The 27524-nt window shown below is 41.6% G+C and overlaps 1 long non-coding RNA gene across 2 annotated transcripts; it reads left to right on the plus strand.

Annotated features, from left to right (window-relative positions):
* LOC122465077 lies at nucleotides 1-25821 on the plus strand. Of its 2 annotated transcripts, none has more exons than XR_006289643.1 (3): nucleotides 1-331; nucleotides 12121-12209; nucleotides 23888-25821. It is a non-coding gene; the product is annotated as an uncharacterized LOC122465077 (long non-coding RNA). The 2 variants fall into 2 exon arrangements; XR_006289644.1 differs by lacking the exon at nucleotides 1-331 and adding an exon at nucleotides 560-677.
* Nucleotides 25822-27524: the final 1703 nt, after the last annotated feature.

The following is a 27524-nucleotide window of genomic DNA, read 5'->3' on the forward strand; positions in this document are numbered from 1 at the left end:
TAACACCAGGAAGCTGGCAGTAGAATGGGGCTGTACTGAGGGAGCCTCTAGCCGTTCTCTGGATGCGGGGGAAGAATGGGAAATTAGGTAGAGAGTGTACAGGAGAAGGCACAGGGGAAAAGCAGCAAGGATTAAGATGGTGCAAAGTTTGGCTGTTGATTAGAGGGTCCTTGAGCTAGAACCCAGAATAGAAGTGGCACCAATTTGGGCAGTGGCTGGAGGGCCAAGACACCCTGAGTCACAAAGAGAGAGAACACAAAAGGCAGCAGTATGTGCAGTGAGCAGTAGAAGGGACGTCAGACCTGGAAAGAGAAAATTCCCAGATGTGGTGGTGAGTGGACTCAGTGAAAAATACTCTTATATGTCTGTGATGGGGTGTGCTCCCTGCGTTGATCCTGCAAGACCTGACTTCGGCCAGGTGTGCCCAATCAGTTAATCCCCCTCAAACAGGGGTGCTTTAGGCTGAAGGCAGCTAATTAGAGAAGCTCACCTGTGAGGGATAGGTGGGGCTTCTACAAAAGACAGGAAATTGGAAGCAGAAGGTGTGGTAGAGTAAAGATTGTATTTACTCCCTGGGGAAAGTGTTTGAGGGGCTCTAGATGCATTGCCTAAAGTTACTCCCTGGGAGGAGGAAATGAAGAGACTGGCAAGCCCAGAGGAGTGGTAAAAGCCAAGAGGTATGGAAGTGGCTCAGAGAAAAGCAGCAAGGTACAAGAAATAGACATTATCTGCTGTGTAGAGGGTCCTTGAGCTGGAACCTGGAGTAGAGGGTGGGCCTGGGTTCTCCTGCCAGCCACTGTGGGAGTGGCCCTGTGAGGTAGTAAAGCAGAAGACTGCCTGAGACTGCTGGAGAGTAAGAACCTTGACAAACAGCCATCTGGAAGGGGACCCATGATAGTGACCTAGCTGGAAGGTTGAGTTATGAAGTGGCTACAGCAGCTCCTGAAGTGAGAGAGGGACTGTAGACCGAGGCAAAAGAGAAACTGGCTGGGTATAACCACTGGAAGGGGCATTGGCCTGACCGAGTTAACCCCCAAAACTGCCAGGATGTGGTGCCAGCCTGTGGTGAGTAGAGAGAACCCATCACAATATTTACTACAAATGTTCAGAATAGCTCAGCTCTTTAGCACAATCACAGTTTAGACTCAGGGCAGGTCTACACTAAAAGAGCTACGTTGGTGCAGCTGCACTGAACCAGCTGTAGTACATCTGGTGAAGAGCTCTTCCACTGGCATAATTACTCCACCTCTGTGAGAGGCAGAAGCTATGTTGGCGGGAGAGCATCTCCTGCCAACATAACACCAGTGTGGATAGCCCTTAGGTTGCTTTAATTTGCATCACTCAGGGTGAGGGGGTCTCTTTCAAACCTCTGTGTGATGTAAATTAGATCGACTTATGCAATGGTGTAGACCTGCCCTTAGGCTCCAAATTTGCAACTGGCCTTGGTCTTTATACTTTGATTGTCACAAAGATAAGAATTAGGCCTGGACAGCTTCTGATATCCTTTTGTAATTCTTTGTATGAGATAAAGAAACAAAGATGAACCTAAAGCTATCACACTTACAAATATTCAATCCCAAACTGAGAAACTAGAAATGGGGTAGTTAGGAAAATCCTAAACTTGAAGGAAAAGATCTTTTATTTGAAGGAGGTGGTAACTGCAAATTGCCATTTTCCACTGATAGGCTTTAGTATTTATGATCATTTTGATAAGGCTCTGAACTGTTAAGGACTAATCTACTAAGCCCTGAATGTGGACCATGTAATCATTTTAGATGCCAGGGCCAGATTAACACATAGGCAAACTAGACATGTGCCTAGGGGCCAGATATGGGGAGCACGAGGCTAAATTTCTTTGTGATTTACCAGTGTAGATTTGCACATGAACTGAAAACTTCACTCACTTGAGTGAGTGGTGTTGCAATCAGGTCCCTGGGATCACAATGCCACTCACTTGAGTGACTGAAATTCTTTCAGTTTATGCACAAATCTGCACTAGTCGATGAGTTGGCAGAGACTGTCCTTATGCACCTCTGGGACTCTCTGCCATTCCCAAAAGAGCCAAGGCGAGAAGAGGACACGGTAAATATACTGCTTCCTTCTCCAACAGCAGTAAGTGAATAGGCTGGGGTGGGAATTTACTGCAGTGGAATGTATGGAAAAGAGAACATCCTTGAAGTGTGTGGGGTTTTTTTTTTTGGTTGGTTTGGTTTTTTTTATTCTCGTTAACAGATAGTGACCCAGTGATGGGTTAATCTGGCCGTGGTGAGGGCCACATGTAGCCTGCTCTCCATGCTGTATCTGTTTTTGTTTCTCCAAAAGCTGCACTGGTTATAGCTACTTTCTCTCTTCTTTGTGTGAGATAAATAAAAAATAGGGCTGTCAATTAATCGCAGTTAACTAAAGTGATTAACTCAAATGAACTCAATGAAGAAAATTAATCGCACTGTTAAACAATAATAGAATATTAATTTAAATTTATTATAAATATATTTGTTTTTTACATTTTAAAGTATGTTTTCACTTACAACACAGAATACAAAGTGTACAGTGCTCACTTTATATTTTTATTACAAATATTTGCACTGTAATAAAGATAAATGAAAGAAGTAGTTTTTTTTTTTCAATTCACCTCATACTGCACTACAGGACTTGTCTCTATTGTGAATGTGCAACTTATAAACGAAGAATTTCTTTACTTAACTGCACTCAAAAACAAAACAATACAAAGCTTTAGAGGCTACAAGTCCACTCAGTCCTACTTCTTGTTCAGCCAATCGCTCAGACAAAGAAGTTTGTTTACATTTATGGGAGATAATGCTGCCCACTTCTTATTTACGTCACCTGAAAGTGAGAACAAGCATTTGCATAGCACTGTTGTAGCCAGTGTTGCAAGGTAGTTATGTGCCAGATATGCTAAACATTTGTATGCCCCTTCATTCTTTGACCACCATTCCAGAGGGCATGCCTCCATGCTGACGATGGGTTCGGCTTGATAATGATCCAAAGCAGTGGAGACTGATGCCCATTCATTTTCATCATCTGAGTCAGATGCTATCAACAGAAAGTTGATTTTCTTTTTTTGGTGGCTTCCACATCAGAGCATTGCTCTTTTAAGACTTCTGACAGCATGTTTCACACCTCATCTCTCTCAGATTTTGGAAGACACTTCAGATTCTTGGGTCAAATGCTGCAACTATCTTTAGAAATTTCAGATTAGTATCTTTTTTGCATTTTGTCAAATCTGCAGTGAAAGTGTTCTTAAAACGAACAACATGTGCTGGGTCATCATCCAAGACTGCCATAACATGAAATATATAGTAGAATGCAGATAAAACCACAGAGCAGAAGACAGACAATTCTCACCCAAAGAATTAAGTCACAAATTTAATTAACGCTATTTTTTTTAATAAGCATCAGCATGGAAATATGTCTTCTGGAATGGTGGCCGAAGCATGAAGGGGCATACAAATGTTTAGCATATCTGGCACATAAATACCTTGCAACACTGGTTACAACAGTGCTATGCATGTTCTCACTTTCCAGTGACATTGTAAATAAGAAGTGGGCAGCAGCATTTCCCCTAAATGTAAACAAACTTAACTTGTCTTAGAGGTTGGCTGAACAAGAAGTAGGACAGAGTGGACTTTTTTTACATTTGTTTTGTTATGGAGTACAGCTATGTAATGAATTCTACATTTGTAAGTTGCACTTTCACAATAAAGGGACTGCATTACAGGACTTGTACGAGTTGAATTGAAAAAATACTATATCTTTATTTTTGATTGCAAATATTCACTGTAATAAAGTGAGCACTGTATATTTTGTATTGTGTTGTAATTAAAATCAATATATTTGAAAATGCAGAAAATCTCCAAAATACTTAAATTATTGCTTAATAGTGCAATCAAAATTGCAATTGTGATTTTTTTTTTTAATCGTTTGACAGCCCTAATAAAAAAAAGAAGAAAACACATCTTTCAAACTGGAAGAATAGAGTAGCATAGAAAATCCTTGACAATCCAAGGCTTCCAAAAGGCAGTGAAACAAAGGTCTTTTGAGAGAGACTCAGGGAGCAACTTTCAAAAGTCAGTGCTTACCATTTGAGATACTTCTAATAACTTCCTACTATAATTAGACTGAAATCAGGGCATAATGACACTGTGGAGTGGCAAATAAGTTTTAGTGATGCTTGCTGTATGTGACACTCTACCTCAGGGGAACACCCTACACCCCCATGTTAATATTTATAAAATGATTGTGTGGTATCCCATGCAAAATTTGTCAGGTGTCTTCAGAAGGCTCATGATGCACTGAGCATGGTTGTTATAGTGATGTTATAGTAATTGTTACATTAATGTTATAGGTTATAATTTCATGTATGTAGTTATAAGGCTGAAAATGTATCCTCATGGCTTAAAATAAGCCCAGGCAAAAACTCTCCAAGAGCAGAGAGGCAGTTCACACCTCATCAGGGCAGGTATGGGACAAACCCAGCCCAGCCTCACAGGAACAAAGAACGCTGGCCTAGGCAGCAACAAAAGAATCTGTTAGACTCTGAGGGAGTCACCCCCCCTTCCTTTGGTCCGTTTGGAACTGTGATGAGGTAATGCTCACCTGACTCTGAAGCGGCGGTGGGGGGGGCAAAGCCAAGAGGGAAGAAAGGACATGATAAAAGGGAGAGACATTTGCCCTGTGCGTGTGCTGTCTTCAACCACCTACATCTAGTCACTACACCAAGTGACTGAAGCACTGATCAAAGGGGAGAGCTTGGCTGAAAAGCAACCAACTAGTCTGTGGTGAGAAGCATCTAAGTTTATAAAGGTACTGAAAGTGAGATCAGCTTAGAATGCATTTTCCTTTAATTTCATTTGATCAAATCTGACTTATTATGTTTTAACTGATAATCACTTAAAAATCTATCTTTATAGTTGTTAAAGCTGTTTGTTCATTCTACCTGAAGGAGTGTGTTTGGTCTGAAGCATGACAGACTCCCCTTGGGATAACAAGCCTGGTACAGATCGATTTCCTTGTTAAAATTGACAAACTCATATAAGCTTGCAGGTCCAGCGGGCATAACTAGACACTGCAAGATGGAGGTTGCTTGGGTTGTGTCTGGGACCGGAGATATTGGCTAGTGTCATTCAGTTGCACAAGCCAAGGAGATGCTCACATGCTAGAGGCTGTGCATGAGCAGCCCAAGAGTGGAGGTTCTCTCAACAGAGCAGGGTAAAGCTGGCTCCCAGAGTCAAGGATTAGAGCGACCTAGCAGATTACCGGTCCAGACAACACAAGAGGGGAATGTCTCACTGTACTAGCTCCTTCTATACATCCTCTTACAAAAGCTGACCATGACTGAGAAACGTACATACACTAACACATGGTTCATACACTGAAGATCAAAACTAGCAAACACCAAGCAATCAGGGTTAAGTATTTACTACATTTAAAGGAGCATAGGGGTGCTCTCTCTGGTGTACGGAGCAATGCAAATCCCAAAGCATCAGACAGACTTATGTTTTTTGGTACACTTTGAAATTTCTTTCCAAGCTGAATGTGTAATTTGTTTTTAATATGATGCAGCTTTATAACCAGGCTTTCCTAGAAAAATTAGAATTGTCGCTCCCACTTCTCTATGTACTGAATTGTAGAAGGGACAATTTAATACATTTTATTATCCTTTGTAAAGTTTCTTGAAATTCTTGTTTGGGACCTAGAAGATACGCATACAATGGTTACACTGAAGTGACAGGATTAAAGGGCACAGAGGATTGCACTAAACTACTGTTGGATGGTAGTGATAACACACTAAAGAAGCAGTAAAGAACTAAAATTATATCACCTAAAAGTTAAAAATGAGGGTGTTTTGTTATTTTTAAGGAAAAAAATTTTCTGAGAGGGGAAAATTTAGTCTTTTGCCATTTAGTCAAATGGCAACCAGAACAGGTTTTGCAGCAATAGTTTAAAAAAAAAAAAAAGTTTAAAACATAAATGTGCGCGCATGCATGTGCCTTTACAATTAACAAAATACCAAGGAAATCCCCAGTTAGGTTTACGGTAATATCAACAATAACTCCATTTCACCCAAACATCATAACATCCACATGCACTTGACTGTCAGACATATCCCCTCCACAGCTAATTTTTTCACTTCCCACATATAGTCACTCACAACGTACATGTCCAAATCCTCTAAAAGCTTGGGGAGATTAAGAGATTTTTATCAACACGCTCACTGCACAAGTATGTAATGTGCTTGTATTGCCTTTTTAAAACTAAAATAAAATCTCGTTGTCAAACAGGTGCACACCCTTAAGTACTCCTGCACTGACCAGGGCATAGAGACCTGGTAACTGGCTGACTATGCAGAAAGGAGAGCTACAGAAGCACCCTTGCTATGGTTTGGAACAGTGTGACTCCCTTTCTCCCACTACTGTCTTCAGCAAGCCACAGCAGATGTGTCAGACAGATGATAGGAAAATACTGGTATTCCCCTGCCTTCTCAGTTCCCTCAAACCCTTCTATGTCACCCAAATAAATGAGGTAAAACCAAAGCAAACTTTTGAAAGGGAACAAGAAAAACCACACAACGGTGGCAGACTGGTGGAGTAGTACCATACCAAATACAAAAAATACTTCATTTTTATACTGAAAGAAGGATTTTAGTCCTCCAGTGCAAATCTAAACACTACAGTCTGGAGTTGCTACACTGCCTATATATAATAGGACTGAAGGGCTGGTAATGAGATAGCAGGCATGTTGTTCCATTGCTCTGCACCTTATGGAGTCAGCTACAGCAGTGCAAAGGGGGGTATTAAAATGCTGCCAGGTGAGAAGGGTAGCGTGGGTTCTCTCTCTCTCTACTTACCTTACTCTGCTGTGAATCATGGATTCCAGGACAATGGAAAATCAGGACCAGAGTCTTTAATCTCTACTTTGAATCCAGTCCAGGTTTGTAATGAAAATTGTTACAAATCTAATGACTGGCCATGGACGTAGGCGGAATGCGCTTGATGGGTCTCAGTCCTGTCTGCTGGGGAGAGGATCAATATCATAGAAAACATCCCCATAAACTAGCATTAATTAATCCCCTTGTTGGAAGTCTCAGAGGCCAAGGACTGAATAGACATTGAGTAAATTATCCCTACTGGTGGCTGTCATGCTGCTCGAAATGGCTTATGACTGAGTGCCTATCTCAAGGCAGACTGTTAAACTGGGAAGACACCCTAAACTGGTGCTATGTTCCAGAATTAGATTTCACAAATCCCATAACAAATGTGAACTCCTAGATCACTATATCAGTCTTACCCTGGAGTCAGCCTGTCCTCTTAGGCTCTCCAGTCTATCTTTCCACCTAGGCAAGCTGGACTTACTAATTAAATGGTTACTTACACTAAAAATCACACAATATCCAGGTTTCTTCCAGTCCCAAGAGACCAGCCACTTACCCCAGGACAATTTGTACCTTAGATCTTATGTTAAAGACAATCCTGTAATGAACTATCTAAAGGCTTATTAATTAGGAAAAAGAAATGTTATTTACAGGTTGTCATAAATATAAAGGGAAGGGTAAACCGCTTTAAAATCCCTCCTGGCCAGAGGAAAAACTCCTCTCACCTGTAAAGGGTTAAGAAGCTAAAGGTAACCTTGCTGGCACCTGACCAAAATGACCAATGAGGAGACAAGATACTTTCAAAAGCTGGGAGGAGGGAGAGAAACAAAGGGTCTGTGTGTCTGTCTATATTCTGTCTTTGCCGGGGATAGACCAGGAATGGAGTTTTAGAACTTTTAGTAAGTAATCTAGCTAGGTACGTGTTAGATTATGATTTCTTTAAATGGCTGAGAAAAGAATTGTGCTGAATAGAATAACTATTTCTGTCTGTGTATCTTTTTTGTAACTTAAGGTTTTGCCTAGAGGGGTTCTCTATGTTTTGAATCTAATCACCCTGTAAGGTATCTACCATCCTGATTTTACAGGGGGGATTTCTTTATTTCTATTTACTTCTATTTCTATTAAAAGTCTTCTTGTAAGAAAACTGAATGCTTTTTTCATTGTTCTCAGATCCAAGGGTTTGGGTCTGTGGTCACCTATGCAAATTGGTGAGGCTTTTTAGCCAACATTTCCCTGGAAAGGGGGGGTGCAAGTGTTGGGAGGATTGTTCATTGTTCTTAAGATCCAAGGGTCTGGGTCTGTAGTCACCTAGGCAAATTGGTGAGGCTTTTTACCAAACCTTGTCCAGAAAGTGGGGTGCAAGGTTTTGGGAAGTATTTTGGGGGGAAAGACGTGTCCAAAAAGCTCTTCCCCAGTAACCAGTATTTGTTTGGTGGTGGTAGCGGCCAATCCAAGGACAAAGGGTGGAATATTTTGTACCTTGGGGAAGTTTTGACCTAAGCTGGTAAAGATAAGCTTAGGAGGTTTTTCATGCAGGTCCCCACATCTGTACCCTAGCGTTCAGAGTGGGGAAGGAACCTTGACACAGGTTAAAGCAAGCATACACACAAATGAGTTACAGTCTAAATCCTAAAGGTGACAGAGCTATAGTGATCTGTCAACTCAATGTCTTTCGGGGCCAACCTAGGTTGACCTGCGGGTTCTCTGCTTTACTGTCTCTGGCCCTCTGAGAATTCAAACAGCAAATATATGAAAAACTTTCTTGTGACTCTGTCTGTTTACAGGTTTCAGAGTAGCAGCCGGGTTAGTCTGTACCTACAAAAAGAAAAGGAGTACTTGTAGCATCTTAGAGACTAACTAGTTTATTTGAGCATAAGCTTTCGTGAGCTACAGCTCACTTCATCAGATGATTACATTTACATGTTTACATTTACTCTTCCAGTCTGAGACCTGCTCCCTTGCAGGTAGCATCTCCAAAATGTGATAGGGCCATTCAGCAATCCTTTATGTTGTGATGTTACTTAATGGCTCAGTTAATCTTGATGGGTTTCTTGAATAGGTAGGGGGAGAAATCCTGTGCCTGGGCTCATTAGTTCAGAGCAAACATTTTCAGTTATAAAGCAAAACTTACATATTTCCTTATAGCAGGGAATACAGATTTACAAGTGAGATTAACACATGCAGCAATTTATAAGCATTTAATGGTCTAAATTCTAAATAATTCTTATAAGACTAATACACCTTTTTGAACAAAACTACCATACAGATGAGCTGGTTTGGTTTCCAGCTATGAGTTTCAGTTCTTAGCTAAACGCCTAGGGCCTTGGCCAGAGCTGGCACTTGGTTTACCAGCATCAGAATGGCCCCTTTTAGGTCAAGAGTGAGGCACATTTCTGCCACTTTCCATGCTACATCTGTCCTAGGATTCATTGTCTAAAGTGGTGAGGCCAGCACCGTTTTAGAGACACTAAATTTACATGTGTTTATATAGCGGAAAAGAAACTCCTGCTTTGCAGATTACGATCTCTTGGCTCATTTTCGCTCTCCACTTTTGCAAATATGGTAAAAGCAAAATTCTGCCCTTATAGTTGGATCCATGTTGGACAGGGTAACTCAGTGAATGGTGCCAGAGTTAGATAATTGGGCCTGAGATGCAAAGTTCAGATTGAGACCTGACCTTTTCTAAAGTCCAGGAGTAATTTATATCTGGGGTTTTCATTCAGGCTCAATTCTATTCTAAGGTAAGTAGATAGACTTTTGTATGCAAGTATCTACAGCTGTACAGTGCTTTAGTACTCAGCATTCCCCTAACACTCAATCTTTCAGCCAAATATTGAAGAGGCAAAATGGTCACACATAGTGCTCAATAGAATTGTTTAGTTGTGTGCAACTCACTCTGTCATTAACCTGGTTCCCTAAAGTTACATGCCTATACACACTAGAGCGGCAGTCAGAAAGTGCAGAAATAAAATGTGCTCCTCCGGCACTGACTCCTTTCTTTGCTTTTCCAATCAGTAGTACTACCTAATAGGGTGACATCATTTCTCTCATACCTATCGGATAAATTAGTTCAGATTCTCACTAGAAGCCTGGCATTCACTGACTAGGCAGAGAAAGGGCTGCAGCAGGAGTCGGAAGGCCACCATCTGGACAATGTGAAAGCTTGTGCCAACTGGGCCTAGGCATGGGGGGTGGGGGCGGGGAGGGAAGAAGTACAGGGTGGGTGACACACCACCTCACAGTGTTCCTGTCTGTTTTTTTGTAGCTGTACTCCTTTAGTGAAGAAGCATTTGCAGGTTATTCTGACTGTTGGCAAGGATGAAAGCAAGAGAGCAGGGGTTATGAGGCTCATGGCTGGAGACTGTTTATATGCAGGAAATAATCTGTAGCATCTTAGTAGGAATGAGATCTTGTATTCCAAAAGGTCATAACTGTGTACATCTGTTTTAGAAATGTAGAGGGCTTAACATTGCTAGCACCTCTAAGAGAACATCTTTGTTTTATTATCCACTGATTATTAATTGCCTCTAATCACTTTTAACCAAATATTTTCCTGTTAATCAGTTATGAAGTCCATAAAAGATGAGTCAGGCTGTGGTTTCTGTAGCTATGCAACTGCCATTTTGTGTTCAGTTTAGATATCTCCTGTTGCAGAGGAGATGCACCCTGATCTCCCATAGTCTTTATTTGTTTCCCCCTTAATCTAGAATAAGAGTGTGCAGAGACAACATGTGGGCGGGGGAGGGGAAGGAGGCATGCAGGATCACATGCCCCCTCAGTTTGCTCAGACACACAGTTTGGCCAGGCCCACCTCCCTGCAGAGTATCTGAGCCAGCGAGCTGCACCCAGCAGGGAGGAACAGCTGGGAGCCGCACGAAGGGGCTCACTGCATTCCAGGAGGAGAGAGAGGGCGGTGGGGTGGGGGAGAGAGAAAGGGAAGGACTCACCCTGTTCCAGGGTTGTGCCCCCTTCTCCCCCCTGCACTGTCAGCAGGCAATGGTTGTCTGAGTGTGCCTGCACCCACACCACCTTCCATCAGTTTGATTAGTAGTAACAGTAATTTTGCTTTCACGGACTCTGGCAATCAGTTGGCTCTCTGCACAACTATTTGCGGTATCTTTGCAAGACTTATTGAGAAAACAGTCCTTTAAGGCATTGATAGAACTTCCTGTAACAAACTAATTGGTGGCTTCAGAGCTGGGACCAGTACCCATTACCTGTAATGATATGTTAAGAAAAAATTAAAAAATGCTTTCCTGGCTAATGAAGGTTAATGGGAAAGTGCTGGATCTGTTACTACTCGATCATCAATGCCTTCTTTAGAGAGGTTTCTAACTTCCCTTAAGGAAGCATTTACCAATAAACGAATACTTGAAATGGGCAATCTAACCAACTGTCACCATGGATATAATCTGCCATTTCTAGTTAAGATTATTGATAGGTGTCATAACCATGCAGGTAAGGGTAACCTAGAATTCCTCCTTACCTGTAAGGGGTTAAGAAGCTCAAATAACCTGGTTGGCACCTGACCAAAAGGACCAATGGTGAAAGAAGATACTTTCAAATCTGGGTGGGGGAGAGCTCTCTTGAGAAGCATCAGGTCAGAAAACTCCTTCTCCTATAAACCATTCTAAAATGAGTCTCAATATAGCAAAAAGAGTAAGCAAATAAGGCAAGATGTGTTAGATTATCTTTTGTTTTAGCTTGTGAATTTTTCCTGTGCTAAGAAGGAGGTTTATCCCTGTTTTTTGTAACTTTAAAGTTTTGCCTAGAGGGGAATCCTCTGTGTTTTGAATCTGATTACCCTGTAAAGTTACCTTCCATCCTGATTTTACAGAGGTGCTTCTCTTACTTTTTTTCTCTTTATTATAAAGTTCTGTTTTCTAAGAATCTGGTTTACCTATTTGGTTAGTATATTATTCTCAAGCCTTCCCAGGAAGGGGGTCTAGGGCTTGGGGGAGTAGGAATTCCAAGTGGTCCTTTCCCTGATTCTTTGTCTAAATCACTTGGTGGTGGCAGCACACCGTCCAAGGACAAAGGATTTGTGCCTTGGGGAAGTTTTTAACCTAAGCTGGTAGAAATAAGCTTAGGGGGCTTTCATGTGGGTCCCCACATCTGTACCCGAGAGTTCAGAGTGGGGAGGGAACCCTGACAAAAGGCTGTGGTAAAATCACTTTCCCAGTATCTAGATTTAGCTGGCTTTTTTGACCTTGTCATTCTGGTTACAGGCCTGGATACAGAATAGAGACTGTGCTGATTGTGTCTGGAGATGTTGCAATAACTGGCCTACAAATTTACCTTATCTCAACTGTAAAAAGTGAGTGAAACTTCATAAACTGTCACAATGACCTGTTGTTTGAAACTGCTTAAGAAAAGATATGAGGAGATTGTTTTGATTAATTCAGTCTAACGTTTTACTGATACCACCCAAGGACTGTCCTAATCTTGACTGGTAAACAACAGTAGGAGACCAATTGGGGTTCACTGATTTCTGGTGTCTGTCATGGGGTGAATATACCCCATACTGACCCAGCAACCAAGGGGCTCATGCAGGTCCTGCTAGTGAATGTTGACTGGCAGCCTTGTGTAACCCACACACCTTCTGGGTGTGGTGTTCTGTCCCATCTAGTGGCACCGAGACCACTTAAAGAGAGAGATAAAATGAGTCTGCTCTACAGCCTTCGCTAACAGCCAGTTGTCTTTTGGCTCATGCACTAAGCTCCTGAGGTCCCAGGTTCGACCCCGCCCAACGATGACCAGGGTCTGTCCGTGTTACACTTGCACCAGCTCAGAGGATAAAAGAGCTGGGAAGCAGCAGGGCAGGGTGGCTGCCTGTGGAGTAAGCCGGCTGGAGAAAGGCACTCCTGCCAGCAAGCTGCTGAAAGTTGGTCGGAAACAGTACCCTGAGAAGGGACAACCAGACCAACAGGCTGAAAAAAACCTATAGAAACCAGTAGGAAGGAGCTTGGCGCTGGAAGTCTAACTAGAGAGATCCCCAGAGGACTAGAAAATGGCAAATATAGTACCCTATATATACATATAATATATATGGGGAATAAGGACATCCCAGTGAATTATTAACCCCTAGTGTGCTTAACTTTGGTACCTAAAAGATAATGGAGCAAATAACAAAATTAAGTTGTAAACACCTAGAAGATGAGGTGATAAGTCAACATGGATTTGTCGAGAACAAATCATGTCAAACCAGCCTAACGTCCTTCTTTATCAGGATAACAAGCCTAAGCAGTAATGTGATATCTTGACTTGAGTCAGGGTTTTGATACTGTCTCATTATTATACCAATAAAAACCAGCAGGATCTTATTAAAGGGGATAAGACAAAATGTCACATTTATTGTGAATACAAAAAGAATCCTAGTAGGCAGTCAGTTATAGCTATAACATTTCTTTCAGTTTCACATTCATTCACACACACACAGGTTCTGAAGCTGCTGTATAGTTACCAGTCCTGAATGTAGCTTGAGTTCATGGCTTGGGTTCGTAGCTTGTGATGGCTAACAGGCCAGGAAAGCCGGGCACAAGGAGGAGCTGGGTCTCTGTTGGGCATGCACCGATGCCCTTCCACGTTGGCAGCAGAATGTTACCCTTCAAAGTCTTCCATCTCACCCATCCTTTCTGTAGGCTTTAGTTTGAATCCAGAGTCTATAGCTTTTGCTGTGTCACACTGCCTCTGGGTCCGGTGTGATTGATCACCAATCAATTGCAGACATGACTTTCAGCCTAGGACCTGGCTTTGATGTTTCTGCAATTGTACTTTTGCTCTTTCTTTTGAGGGTGGACCCCTCTTACTTTGTCAGGGCTGTGGGTTGGGTGTTTACACTTTATTTCATCAGGACAGGCTGGGGCTGAAGGTTGATTCCATCATCCATACATACCTCATTCACACATCTAAACTAATAAGATTACAGCAGGGTTTTGCAAAAATGAAGGTTGCAGCAAGCTTTTACAAAATGAAGTGAGCATTTAAAATGGAGTTTGGGACAAGTTAAAATGGAGTTTGAGTTACAATATGGACAAGTGTCAGGAATGGCAAACAGTGAACAGAAGTTACAATGTTGAAACAGTGTAAGTTTCAATGATTTAAGCAGCAATTGGATTGAAAGTGAAATTCAATTAGCCAGTTATTGGGGTAACTGGTTTTATGAATGAATGTTTCATTCATAAAACTTTGCTTATGAAGTTATATTAATAAAGTGGACAATTAAAAACAATTTCATTGATCAGTTCTACATCATGTGATCTTCTCTAAGCAAACTAGGTAAATATAGCCTAGATGAACCTGTTATAAGGTGGTTCACTTGGGCACACTGCCTCCATGTTAGTCAGTGACTAACACTCCTGCAAGAAACTAAGGGGGGACGCATGACACTCCATACCTCAAAGTAGCACCCTGGAACCCCCATATTCACCATGGTGATATGACTGATATGTTTTATACAAAGTATGGCTTGTGAGGTATCATTTTGAAAGTCTTGATCTGTTGAACATTAATATCCTGTTAGATTGTGTGTACTGTCACAGTATGTGAAGTTATGACACATTGCTGTATGTGTTACTGAAATATGTTGTGCAGCTGGGACATACCAACCTCTAAATTACAACAAAAGACCAGCCACACATGCTGATAGCCCAATAAAGGGAATCCACTTTCCCAACAGCCATCCCAGAGACTAATCAGAGACAACATATACAGTGGAGATGACTTGACCAATGGGGACTGCCAGATCCCCAAGTCAGAGCAAAGATCTTTCCAGCAATCTGGAAGAAAATATATGAGGGGAAGTGACATAATCACTTGGCTTATCCCCCAACTCAACACCCGAAGGAACATCTGGAGGACAAAGACTTTGAACTGGGGAAGGGTGGTCCCAGGCTGGAAATGGAGTCCAGTCTATGAATTGAGGATCTGTAACCTGCTTGTACCATCTGTCAGGGTGAGACATGGCTTGATTCAAATCCTGTTTGTTTGTAGAACTTATACTGTGAATTTATTTTTGTTTCTTAAATAACCAACTCTGATCTCTATGCCTGCTACTTATAATCACTTAAAATCTATCTGTAGTTAATACATCTGTTTTACTTAAAACAGTGTGTTTTGGTTGAAGTCCTTGGGAAATCTCAGCTCAGTTTACAAAGGCTAGTGTGCATCCACTCCACACTGAGGGAGTAGTGAACTGGGTAATGAACTTACACTGGCCAGGCTTTTGACCAGGGCAAGACAGTACAGTTCTGGGGTGCAAGCCTGAGGAGCTAAGGGAATTGACTGGAGCCTCTTTATTGTTGGTTCATGAGTGGCTGGGAGAGCATTCATGCAACTCTGAGTGTGTCTCTGCCTGTGGATGTCTGTGTGCAGTACCTGCCAGAAGTTTGTAGCTTGACATTAGCATCACAGTGTGAGGGCCAACCCAGGTTGGTGGGTTTTGGAGGGCTGAGCGGTCCCACAGTCCAGGTTGCACTCTGGGGACCCTGTCACAGTGGGTGCACAACTGGTTGGAAAACTGTACTCAGACTACTTATAGTTCACAGTCAAGCTGGAAGTCCCACAGGAAACTGTCCTGTGTCTGGTTCTATTAAAAGCTTCCTAAATGATTTGAATAATGCGATAGAGGGTGACTTTATTAGACATTAGGAAAAACTTCCTAACTGTAAGGGTAGCTAAACACTGGAACCAATTACCAAGAGTGGTTGTGGAATCTTTGTCATTGAGTCTTTAAGAACAAGTTAGACGAACACGTGGTGGTGAAGAGGAGGGGGTCTAGATAATACTTAGTCCTGCCTCAGTACAGGAGATTGGACTAGATGACCTATAAAAAAAACCCTCCCAGCATTACATTTCTAGGACTTAGAATCATAGAATATCAGGGTTGGAAGGGACCTCAGGAGGTCATCTAGTCCAACCCCTGCTCAAAGCAGGACCAATCCCCAACTAAATCATCCCAGCCAGGGCTTTGTCAAGCCTGACCTTAAAAACTTCTAAAGAAGGAGATTCCACCACCTCCCTAGGTAACCCATTCCAGTGCTTCACCACCCTCCTAGTGGAAAAAGTTTTTCCTAATATCCAACCTAAACCTCCCCCACTGCAACTTGAGACCATTACTCCTCGTTCTGTCATCTGCTACCACTGAGAACAGTCTAGATCCATCCTCTTTGGAACCCCCTTTCAGGTAGTTGAAAGCAGCTATCAAATCCCCCCTCATTCTTCTCTTCTGCAGACTAAACAATCCCAGTTTCCTCAACCTCTCCTCATAAATCACGTGTTCCAGTCCCCTAATCGTTTCCGTTGGCCTTTGCTGGATATTTTCCCATTCTTTCACATCCTTCTTGGAGTGTGGGCCCAAAACTGGACACAGTACTCCAGATGAGGCCTCACCAATGTCAAAAAGAGGGGAATGATCACGTCCCTTGATCTGCTGGCAATGCCCCTACTTATACAGCCCAAAATACTGTTTTGCGTTCTTGGGAACAAGGGCACACTGACTCATATCCAGCTTCTCGTCCACTGTAACCCCTAGGTCCTTTTGCCATTCAGTCCCTAGTCTGTAGTGGTGCATGGGAGTCTTCTGTCCTAAGTGCAGAACTCTGCACTTGTTGAACCTCATCAGATTTCTTTTGGCCCAATCCTCTAATTTGTCTAGGGCCCTCTGTATCTTATCCTTACCCTCCAGCATAACCACCTCTCCTCCCAGTTTAGTGTCATCTGCAAACTTGCTGAGGGTGCAGTCCACACCATCCTCCAGATCATTAATGAAGATATTGAACAAAACCGGCCCCAGGGCAGACCCTTGGGGCACTCTGCTTGATACCAGCTGCCAACTAGACATCAAGCCATTGATCACTACCCGTTGAGCCCGACGATCTAGCCAGCTTTTTATCCACCGTCTAGTCCATTCATCCAGCCCATACTACTTTAACTTGCTGGCAAGAATACTGTGGGATACAGTGTCAAAAGCTTTGCTAAAGTCAAGAAATAACACGTCCACTGCTTTCGCCTCATCCATAGAGCCAGTTACCTCATCATAGAAGGCAATTAGATTAGTTAGGCATGACTTGCCCTTGAGGTGAATCCATGCTGACTGTTCCCGATCACTTTCCTCTCCTCTAAGTGCTTCAGAATTGATTCCTTGAGGACGTGCTCCATGATTTTTCCAGGGACTGAGGTGAGGTGAGGCTGACTGGCCTGTAGACTGGACTTCTATGATTAAACATGAGGTGTTAAGAACATGCCTATGGATCCTAGCAGGAGGGGACACATCTGTTCTAAAGTAGCACTGTATCTTTCTGTCATGCAATTGTTCCTCAGTAATGGCACTCTTGTGGGTGTACAACAAGCTTCCATTTCATTAGCCCTCTTGTTTACCGGTATACCATTGGGGTGGTTAGCAGAGAGGCATATGTTATGTACACTGAGGGCACCAACTTTCTCTCTCTCCTTGAACCCAAGTGGAATGATCCAGCCTCACACGTCGCCTGGTGGAGAATAGGTTGTGGATGAGGACTAGCTGGGTGATGCTCAATTCACATAAAAGTGAGGTAGCTTGCAGGGAATTACTGACAGATATGGCCAAGTTTATATGTGCTCCTTTGAGGTCATGTGCCAATGTTTCCACTAACTCTTTTTCCTGACTTAGGAACAAATGACTGCTAGAGCTCAAGTTTGAACCCTATGAGAGCAGTCCCTCATTACTCCCATTCCTTTCTTCTCTTACTCCTCTCCCTCATTTTATGCAACCAAGGTCCTCTTGGATCTGCCACTACCCAGTTCAGTCCTGAGGATCAGCTCGGTCTGTGCCTGGTCTAGTCTGGTCCAGTCTGTCTGTGCGGATTTGTTCTTGTGCTTTTTTAGGGAGTTTCTTGAGCAGGTGGTGTAGTTTCCAGAAGTTACCTACTACAGAATAGGCCCAACAAAGAAAAACAGATCACCTTCAGCCCCCAACTAAAACTTCTCCAACGCATCATCAAGGATCTACAACCTATCCTGAAGGACGACCCATCACTCTCACAGATCTTGGGAGACAGGCCGGTCCTTGCTTACAGACAGCCCCCCAACCTGAAGCAAATACTCACCAGCAGCCACACACCACGCAACAGAACCACTAACCCCGGAACCTATCCTTGCAACAAAGCCCGTTGCCAACTGTGTCCACATATCTATTCAGGGGACACCATCGTAGGGCCTAATAACATCAGCCACACTATCAGAGGCTCGTTCACCTGCACATCTACCAATGTGATATATGCCATCATGTGCCAGCAATGCCCCTCTGACACGTACATTAGCCAAACTGGACAGTCTCTATGTAAAAGAATAAATGGACACAAATCAGACGTCAAGAATTATAACATTCAAAAACCAGTCGGAGAACACTTCAATCTCTTTGGTCACTCGATTACAGACCTAAAAGTGGCAATTCTTCAACAAAAAACCTTCAAAAACAGACTCCAATGAGAGACTGCTGAATTGGAATTAATTTGCAAACTGGATACAATTAACTTAGGCTTGAATAAAGACTGGGAGTGGATGTGTCATTACACAAAGTTAAAACTATTTCCCCTTGTTTATTCTTCTCCCCCCCCCCCCCCCCCCCCCCCGCCCACTGTTCCTGTCAACTGCTGGAAATGGCCCACCTTGATTATCACTACCAAAGGTTCCCTTCCACACACACCCCCCTCACTTCCCCCCTGGCTCTCCTGCTGGTAATAGCTCACCTTTCCTGATCACTCTTGTTGCAGTCTGTATGGTAACACCCATTGTTTCATGTTCTCTGTGTATATAAAATCTCCCCATTATATTTTCCACTGTATGCATCCGATGAAGTGAGCTGTAGCTCACGAAAGTTTATGCTCTAATAAATTTGTTAGTCTCTAAGGTGCCACAAGTATTCCTTTTCTTTTTTCCAAAATACTAGATATAAAACAATAAGATTTCTAAAATGGCTCCACAAAGTGCCCTGGGTATGTCTTGAACATGGCAGCCCTTAACTTTCTTTCTTTCTTATTCTTCCTCCCTGTACTGTTATAGGTTCTCGCTTATACTTGCACTGCAGAAAGAGAGAACAATTCTGAATAGGAATTAATATGCCTACCTGTATTTTTAGACTATGAACATACAGGTGAAATAAATATCTTAACATCCACAGACCTTTCATTTTCTCCCCTCATAACCAGCACCAAATTCATCACTGGTGTAACTTTATCACAGTGAACAGAGTTTCACAAGGGATTACTTTGACCATGATTCTTCACTGATATGTGCCCTAGAGGGGCTGTTTAAGTTGATGATGATTTCAAGAGGCTGTCCCTGATGTTTTAGGAGAGGGAGCATAAAGAGGAGCTCTTCTTTTTCAGTCAGGGATTCATTCATTTCACCTTTTTGAGTACAAAATAATAAATATATGCACAAAATGACACTAAGCCATAAGCGATCCCTTTGATTGCATTAACTAAAAATAAGATGCTAGCTTCAATTATTGTTAGGAAGCTGTAAAATGCTGTGGATGTGATTTATTTGGAAATGCTATTGAGCTTCTCCGACAATGGCACACTCATCAATAGCTTCTCTTGTTACATGGCTATTTATAGAAGACATAAAAATGTATTTGCTTTATATCTTCATATTTTAGAAGCACTTGTGGGGCAACTTCCTTTATGGAATAATTACTTTAGCTTAAATAACAGGACTCCTTGAATAAAATTCTGCATTAATTATTTAATCATTTCCCTGTCTCATCTCTGTAACATCCTACATGTGAAAAAGGAGACAACTAATCCCAAAATGGAACTAAGCCAAAATAACACCATCTGGGGCTGGCCCAGTTGGTACATACCTCCCTGCCATACAGACTTGTAACTGGTTATCCGAACTGCCATAACACACACTGGTGAAATCTAGGAGCCCTATGAAACACACACACACTCTCTCTCTCTCTCTCTCTCTCTCTTAGGGAAGACTGCATTGCACTCAAGGATCTCTGCTCAATGATTCCACTGTCTTCCCCTACTAGGATCAGTGATCAATATGCTTTCTCCCCACCACACACACTATTAGTGCAATTGGTATAAAGCAGGTAGGATTAAATGGGGAAAAAATCTTGTCACTTTGAGATCACAGCAAGAATCTGAGCAAGAAAAATTTCCTGCAGATTAATAACTGGTTGGAGTTAATGATCCAAAGCACAGTTTGGGCCATTAACTCCTCCCAGCTGGTTATCAATCCCCCAGAAAATGCCTTACACCTAGACTATTATTGCTTAATTTATACCAGCTTTGTTGGGTTCTTCTGCTTTATGATGTCATGTTTCCAACAGCTGTTGGGTCATCTAACTACAGTGCATCCTTCCAAGGCAAAGTCTACTGGAGAGAGAAGGACAATAGCTCTATTTGATGATCAGCCAGTTTAGATTCACTCTCCCACTGGCTCTGCAGAGAGGACCTCATTAACAGTGGAGGAAAAAAAAGTTAGGATAAATGTCATGTACTGATCCCCCTTGTTGAATCACATATTAATCAAGTCACTTCCACTGAAGTTGATGGAGCTGCTAATAGAGTTAAATACTGTTGTTCAGTGTGCAAAAAGGTCTCAATATGGGCCACAGATGACTGATACACGACTAGGCCTGACCAGAAAAGAGAATTTCCATTCCACAGGAAATTCAAAGACTTCAACTTTTTTTCATTCCAAACTGGAACAGAGAACCAAATTTCCCATGGAATTAACCTTATGAAGTTTTGATGTAGGGCTACCAATGCATTCATTTTGATGTCAAATTGTTTTGATATGGTAAAAATGTTCAATTTTGATGTGAAATATTAAAATGATAAAATATTTCTGAACTAAATGAATCAATGATAAAGTAGAAACTTTTACTTTAGCATTATCAAAACAAGACAATTTGTTCCAACTTTTCCCCATAAAAAAGTATTGTCAAAATTGACACTTTCCTGTCATACATGTCAACGTAAATGAAACAGTTTTCTGACAAAAAAAAAAATTCTGCTGGAAATGCTTTCCAATCAGGCCTATTCCTAACAGTGGCTTATTAGTAGTACTAAAGGCTTTTGTGGCTGATACCGTCGATTTTCTTCTGCCAGAGCAACTTATTCAGCACTCCAAACTCACTCCTTACTTAGGCAAGGCTTCTAAGTGTATGATGATCCTCTAAGTTGAACCTCAGTGGGTTCACTGTCCTCTTCCATTCAGCTATTCATGTTTTAAACTGCAATAGTTTAAACGGTGCTCCAGACCCCAGTACAAAGATTGCTTATGGGTTTTTGGTTTTTTGTGTATGCTAATGGATTTAACTTGTATTTTTTATAAGTGGAAGGGGAAAACTATTTTAACCAAATAATGTTAAAGAAGTTGATAGGAAGTCAAAGCCGAAATTCTACAAGTGTAGAAGACAACACCTCTACATTTGGGCTTGCAGAACTGATGGTTATTTGTAAGCTTTGAAAAAACTTTAAAAAAAAAAATCTGGCCATTTGAATTACACTTTAAAAGTATAAATATATACTTTCCACAGAGGTGCATTTGCACCCACAGACCACCACTTCCTCTTGCCAAACAGGTAACTGCATAAAAATGACCATTTGCAAGTGTAACTGCTTACATTTTATGCACAAAAACTCAGGTAGGTTTTTGGATGGGTACGCTGGCAAATTCTGGAACCACGCTTTAGGTAGCCAGTTTGGAAAATTGTGACTTAAGTTACTACTTACTAATCAGGATGAAATGCGTGTACTGTATGGATATGAAGTGAAGCTTTTGACACCCATTAGCAAAGTGACCTCAGTGCCAAAATGCTGGATATAGCAAGGACAATAAGAAGGATCTGGAACATCCTGAAGCCTGCAATAGAGATGCTATTCTCCCTGCACTATGTGGTGAAATAACCAGTCCTCCCCCGCAACACCGCCACCCTGGAGATACCTTTGGTGGGTTTGAAAGGTGACAGAAAAGCTGTGGAACCTTAATCAGCTGGAGATACTTTAAAGTAAAACATTTTAAAACACCTTTTTTCAACGTCTACTGACTGCTAATTCAGACCATTAGCTCCAAATGGATACCATCTTTTCATTCCTCACAGAAGCCTTCACCCAGTGCATTGCAGGGAGAAGAAAACTCTTGTTTCTATTCATGCTCGCTTGGCAGAGCAACTAGAAATGGGTGCAAACAAGGTTAAATACAAAGTGTAGACCTCCGTGCTGAATGCCACTTCTTTACTCTTGAGAGAGAATTTTTTTAAAAGTGAGCATGGGCACTGAATGCTTACGTGAGAGCCCGTCCGCTTACTGAAGCCCTTTGCTGTGTGCTCCTTCCTATAGCCTGCCCCAGACAGATTTTTAGGACCTTGCAGGTCAGCTTCCTGTTTGAAGCAGAAGATTGGTGACATATCATCTTAGTGTACTAGGTTTGTTTATGATCTGTACACCAGTCCTGTTGCCTTGAACAGGGCATAACAAGCATCACACAGCCAGCTCCCTTCTCACAGAACCTCAAGTCAGGGATCTGTGCCCCATCCCTGGAAGCAGCTGTCTTTTGCCTGCCTCAATCTCTCTCTCTCTCTCCAGGAGTACTTGTGGCACCTTAGAGACTAACCAATTTATTTGAGCATAAGCTTTCGTGAGCTACAGCTCACTTCATCAAATAAATTGATTAGTCTCTAAGGTGCCACAAGTCCTCCTTTTCTTTTTGCGAATACAGACTAACACAGCTGTTACTCTGAAATCTCTCTCCAGGGCTTCTTTCCTCTTCCTGCACGAGTCCCTGACTTTTTCACACGTAAGCCAAGGCTGCGCAGAGACCACATGACCTAGAACAGCGGTTCTTAAACTCTGGGTTGGGACCCCATTTTCATGGGGTCACCAGGAGTGGCATTAGACTTGCTGGAGCCCAGGCCCAAAGCCTGAGCCCCACTGCCCAGGGCCGAAGCCCTTAAACTTCGGCTTGCTCCCTGGGGTGGGCTTTGGCATGGTGCACCCCTGCCTGGGGCAGCAGGACTCAGGTGGGCTCAGGCTTTGCCCCCACTTCCTGGGATCATGTAGTATTTTTTGTTGTCAGAAGGGGGTTGCAGTTCAATGAAGTTTGAAAAGCCCTGGGGTAGAAAGATGAGCCTGAATGTCTACTCGCCATTTTGCACAAGTGCTCTGCAACACCCAGGAACCTCAGAAATTCAACTGCCAGCCAAAGAAGAGCTTTAATCCATACAATACCCTGAGTGACTTTCTGGGTCAAATTACTGAATGGCTTGTTTAGCTCTGTCTATGGGAAGATTCATCCTGAGAGTTTGTACACCAATTACACTTCATGTGCAAGACATTAGCACCTTTTATCATACAAGCACTCTTACAGGCAACATCCACACCTGCACTGTGCATATTGAAGCCCTTAGGGCACATTTTGCAGAAAGAGTCCTGAGGCCACCCAACTCTCAGAAATGCTAATGAAATGCAGCTAAATCCCTACTTGCTGCAAATATAGTATTCACCCTGAGGGATAATTTCTGAATCTGAAAAAAGAGAAGGGCGGGGGGGAACCCTTAAGATCCTCTTAAAATCTCAGTGCCTTCTAGCCAGCTTGCTCTCATGCTAACTTCATTTTATTCCTTGCCACTGATCCTCAAGCTGCATTTATGGGTGTCCATTTTTGTTCACAGTCTTCATACAGTCACAGATGTATCCATTCAGAATGATTACTCTGTTTAATCAGGGGAAATGAGAGCTCCAGAAAAGAATAGGAGGAGAACCTCTTGCAAATGCAAGTTCCTGAGCTGCTGCAAAAAGGGGCAGGACTGGAGTAACACTTTTTGGCTTTGCACTTGTTGTGGAAGTGATTTCACAGTCTTGTCATTGCCAGTGTGATCTTTGATAAGAAAGTGAAACAGCTTTTCAGTGCACAGAGAGATTCAAAAGTTATGGAGGAAGATGTGGTGTTTGTCAGCATGCTGGCAGAAAATAACATTTCCTTTTTCTTGTGCAGATCACATCACATAGATGATCAAGAAGTACTGTGCAGCCACAAACTGTCAAGTGTATGAGCAGTGGAGCAACAAAAGCCACCTGCTTTCCGAGTAATAACTTTGACCAAACTACCAGAATAATGTTGCTACTGCAGGCCTCATGTCATCTTGTTATAATCATGTCTTCATGTGACATTTCACTGGGGCTGTCTTGCTGCAGCAAAATCGCATCACATTAGATCTGGTTACGCACATCATGGAGCGTGATATTTGGGCTTGGATATGTCATTTCTGTTGTTGTTCAGTGCAAGAGTCTGGCTTTATGGTTTCTAACTCCAGGCTCCCTACATGGAATATTGGTCTAAGTTAAAATTCATGACAGAAGATGTGTGACCAGATGAGATGTCACCATAATCAGACATCACAGATTGAATTCAATGTCCTGAATGAACCTTCCATACAAGGATTAGGTAGTACCACACTACATGCAAAATAAAAAAATATATGTAGGCCAAAAGACACTAGTGACTCTTTGATCAGGATTGGCATAATCTAGTGAATGTTGTAAATAAACAGGGCAAGCAACCCAAAAGTCTGTCTCTCAACTTCAGCATAGAACATGCTGCAGTAATTGAAGAGCAAATAATAATCCAATATTAATAACCCGAAACTTCACATCACAAGTGGGTGAGATGGGCTTCCTTTGCCTTAGCTTCACTAACTAGAGAATGCACTGAGCAAAAGCCGCTTCTCAGCTTTTCTAAAGAATTGATTTGCTAATTTTAAGATATTTTGATTTATTTCTAACCTGGTTATGTGATAGTTGACCACAAACAAAGTGCATAAATATCCACAAGGATATTATTTCTGGGATTTTACAGACACTACTTTTACCACAAAAAGAAATTGTTTTTCATGCTGTAGGCTTTGAAAGATGGTAAAGAAATTTTCCCTGCTAAGAAGGATTAGTTGAGAAGCAATCATTAGATTTTCTTACTGGCAAATTGTAGTGGAATAAGTGTATTATTCTGAGATGTCCCTAGGCACAATTCTTTGCTGCTTCTGTGTTTGTGCTACCAACATATAGAGCATTAAGTGTTGTTAGGGGTCAGACACATGACTGCATAAGAATAGTACCAATCTTAATGGTTCTCTTCTGTGTATATATTCAGAGTCATATCTACTATCTACAGTGACAAAAAATATTTTGCTACCTTTTTCCCTATAGCACTGTGGAACCAATGCAACTATGAGAGTCTTAATTCCATTTTGACTCCCAGACCATGAACAGAATCATTTATTTATGCTTCAGTTGGTAATCTTTATTACTAGAGGAGCACAGCTTAACTTTTAGTGGATCTTAGTGGGGGTTTGTTGGGCTGGTAGTTAGAAAATACTATTCTTCTCTCTGTAAACAAAATAAATGGAAGTCAATGAGAGAATAAAGATGGAACTACAAAATACCGTCATTACATATACCGTAAGGACCCACCCATGCCTCATGGAAAACTTGTAAAGGTATTCTGTACAGAGAAAAAATTAGTCATGTATATTTTCACTGGGTGGGGAGATTTGAAAGCACTTGAGAACAAGAATGTTGTTCAATGAGGATACATCTTTTTCTGCTGCTTATTCTTCATGTGAAATCATATGTCTTTTCTTTGTAACACTGCAGTCAGTTGCTGTGGAGATTATTATGATGCCACAGAGAATGACTAGTCTGCAGCTGACAAATTAAGAGCTGGAGCAGATGAACTGCATTAATATATCTTGTTTATATCTTTCAAAAAATTTACAAACTGCAAGTAGCTGGTGTTTCTAACCTGGTAAATCTTGATCTCCCAACTGTTTTCTTAACATATCCACATTGTATTTATCTCAACCTGTCTTTCTGACATCATCTTGTGCATGCCCAATCATCAGTGAAGCTCCACATGATCAAAAAAGAACTCACAATTTTTGCCTCAAGTCCTTACCCTCACTCCTTTCGCAGTAAGGACAGACATAATCATCATTTTTTTTCCTATCGTTCAGTCCTATAACTTGTTTGATCTTTGACTCGACCCTCTAGCTAGATCCTCATATCCAGGCCATGTCTGAATCTTGCCGCCACTTTCTGCATAACATCGTTAAGATCCAGCCTTTCCTCTCCATCCACACATCTAAAATACTCATCAAAATCCTCAACATCTCACATTTTGATTCCTGCAATGTCCTCCTTTCTAGTCTTGACAAATCCCATTTTGTCCCACTTATAACCATTTCAAATGTTGTTGCAAAGGTCACTTTCCTGGCTCATTGCTTCAATCCCTTCTCCTTGATATCAAACACAAACTACTTACCCTTCACTTTTAAGACTATTCAAATACATAATGATTCTGAAGTGGGTGCTTTTCAGTTTTCCCTTGAATGTTAGAAGGTTTTGAAATATAAAAATCTTGAACTTTTTGTATGACATTGAAGGAAACCAGACTTGAGAGGAAGCTTGACATCCAAAAGCCAGTCTTAGGGGCAGAAAGACACCTAGTACAAAATAATAATAAAGTGATACCATGAAGAGGACTATAAACTATTGTACTGCTTGAGTTCATATATTTATATGGATTCTTTTCTTTTTCTGGTATACTAAATAGTCATAGTAAGGAGTAGAGAAGGATCAAGGTGTGGAAAAGGAACCACTATCTTACAGATGTTACCTATCCATCTTCCCCTTCTTATAACCAATACTGCCTCTTCACCTCTCTCCTCCACTTAAATCTAACAATCTCGACACAAACATATTCATTTAGTTTGACCTTAAACTCACTGTTACCTCCCACATCTTCTAGGATGCTATTATCACCTACCTAGCAATGTCTACATCAAACACACTCTTGACCACTCCTCTGCCATAACTTATTTCTGTATATATCAAGCCAGATAACCCATCCTTTACACCAGTTTTAGCCATTGCGAGCCCAACCCAACTTCACTTCTTTTGAGAACTGTGATCTAGTTATGGTCTCCCTAAATCTCCAATCATCCATTCACCATCTATTTCAGAGTCCAGTACTAACTCTCCCTATATATCTTTGTGCTTCTCTAAAGACTTATGCACTCCCACATATCTATCTAAATGATCCTTTTCCACCTACTTGTAGGAGTTACAAAAGAAGAACACTGTTTGTTTATTTTTCAGTCTCTGTGCATCCCGACTTTTCTTTCAGCTCTCCTTCTAGAAAATGCAATAATATTTCATAATTAGCAATATAGGAACATACAGTAAATACCTTGAAATAAATATTTACTGATAAAACTTGTAAATGTCTTATTTATTAAAGTAACCTCTGGAGGCCCTTAACTGATATCCAGGACCTATTGTGCTGGATGCTGTACTAACATATGAGACAGTATGTGCACCAAAGAGTTTACAATTTAAAAAAGACAAGACAGAAAAATGGGGGGAGAAAGGAAGTTTTATCTCCATCAACCAGATGGAGGACTTGTGAGTTCCCCAAGGTCACGCAGAGAGTCTGTGGCAGAACTTGGAATTGAAACGGATCCAGTGCTTCAAGCACATGACAATCTTTCTTATACCTTTCTCACACACACACACACGCTTTAAAATGTATTTATTCTTTCTTATATTTATTCTTTTCCAGTTAAATTCTTTGGGCC

The sequence above is a fragment of the Chelonia mydas genome, chromosome 3, assembly GCF_015237465.2.
Source record: "Chelonia mydas isolate rCheMyd1 chromosome 3, rCheMyd1.pri.v2, whole genome shotgun sequence".
Lineage (NCBI taxonomy): Eukaryota > Metazoa > Chordata > Testudines > Cheloniidae > Chelonia > Chelonia mydas.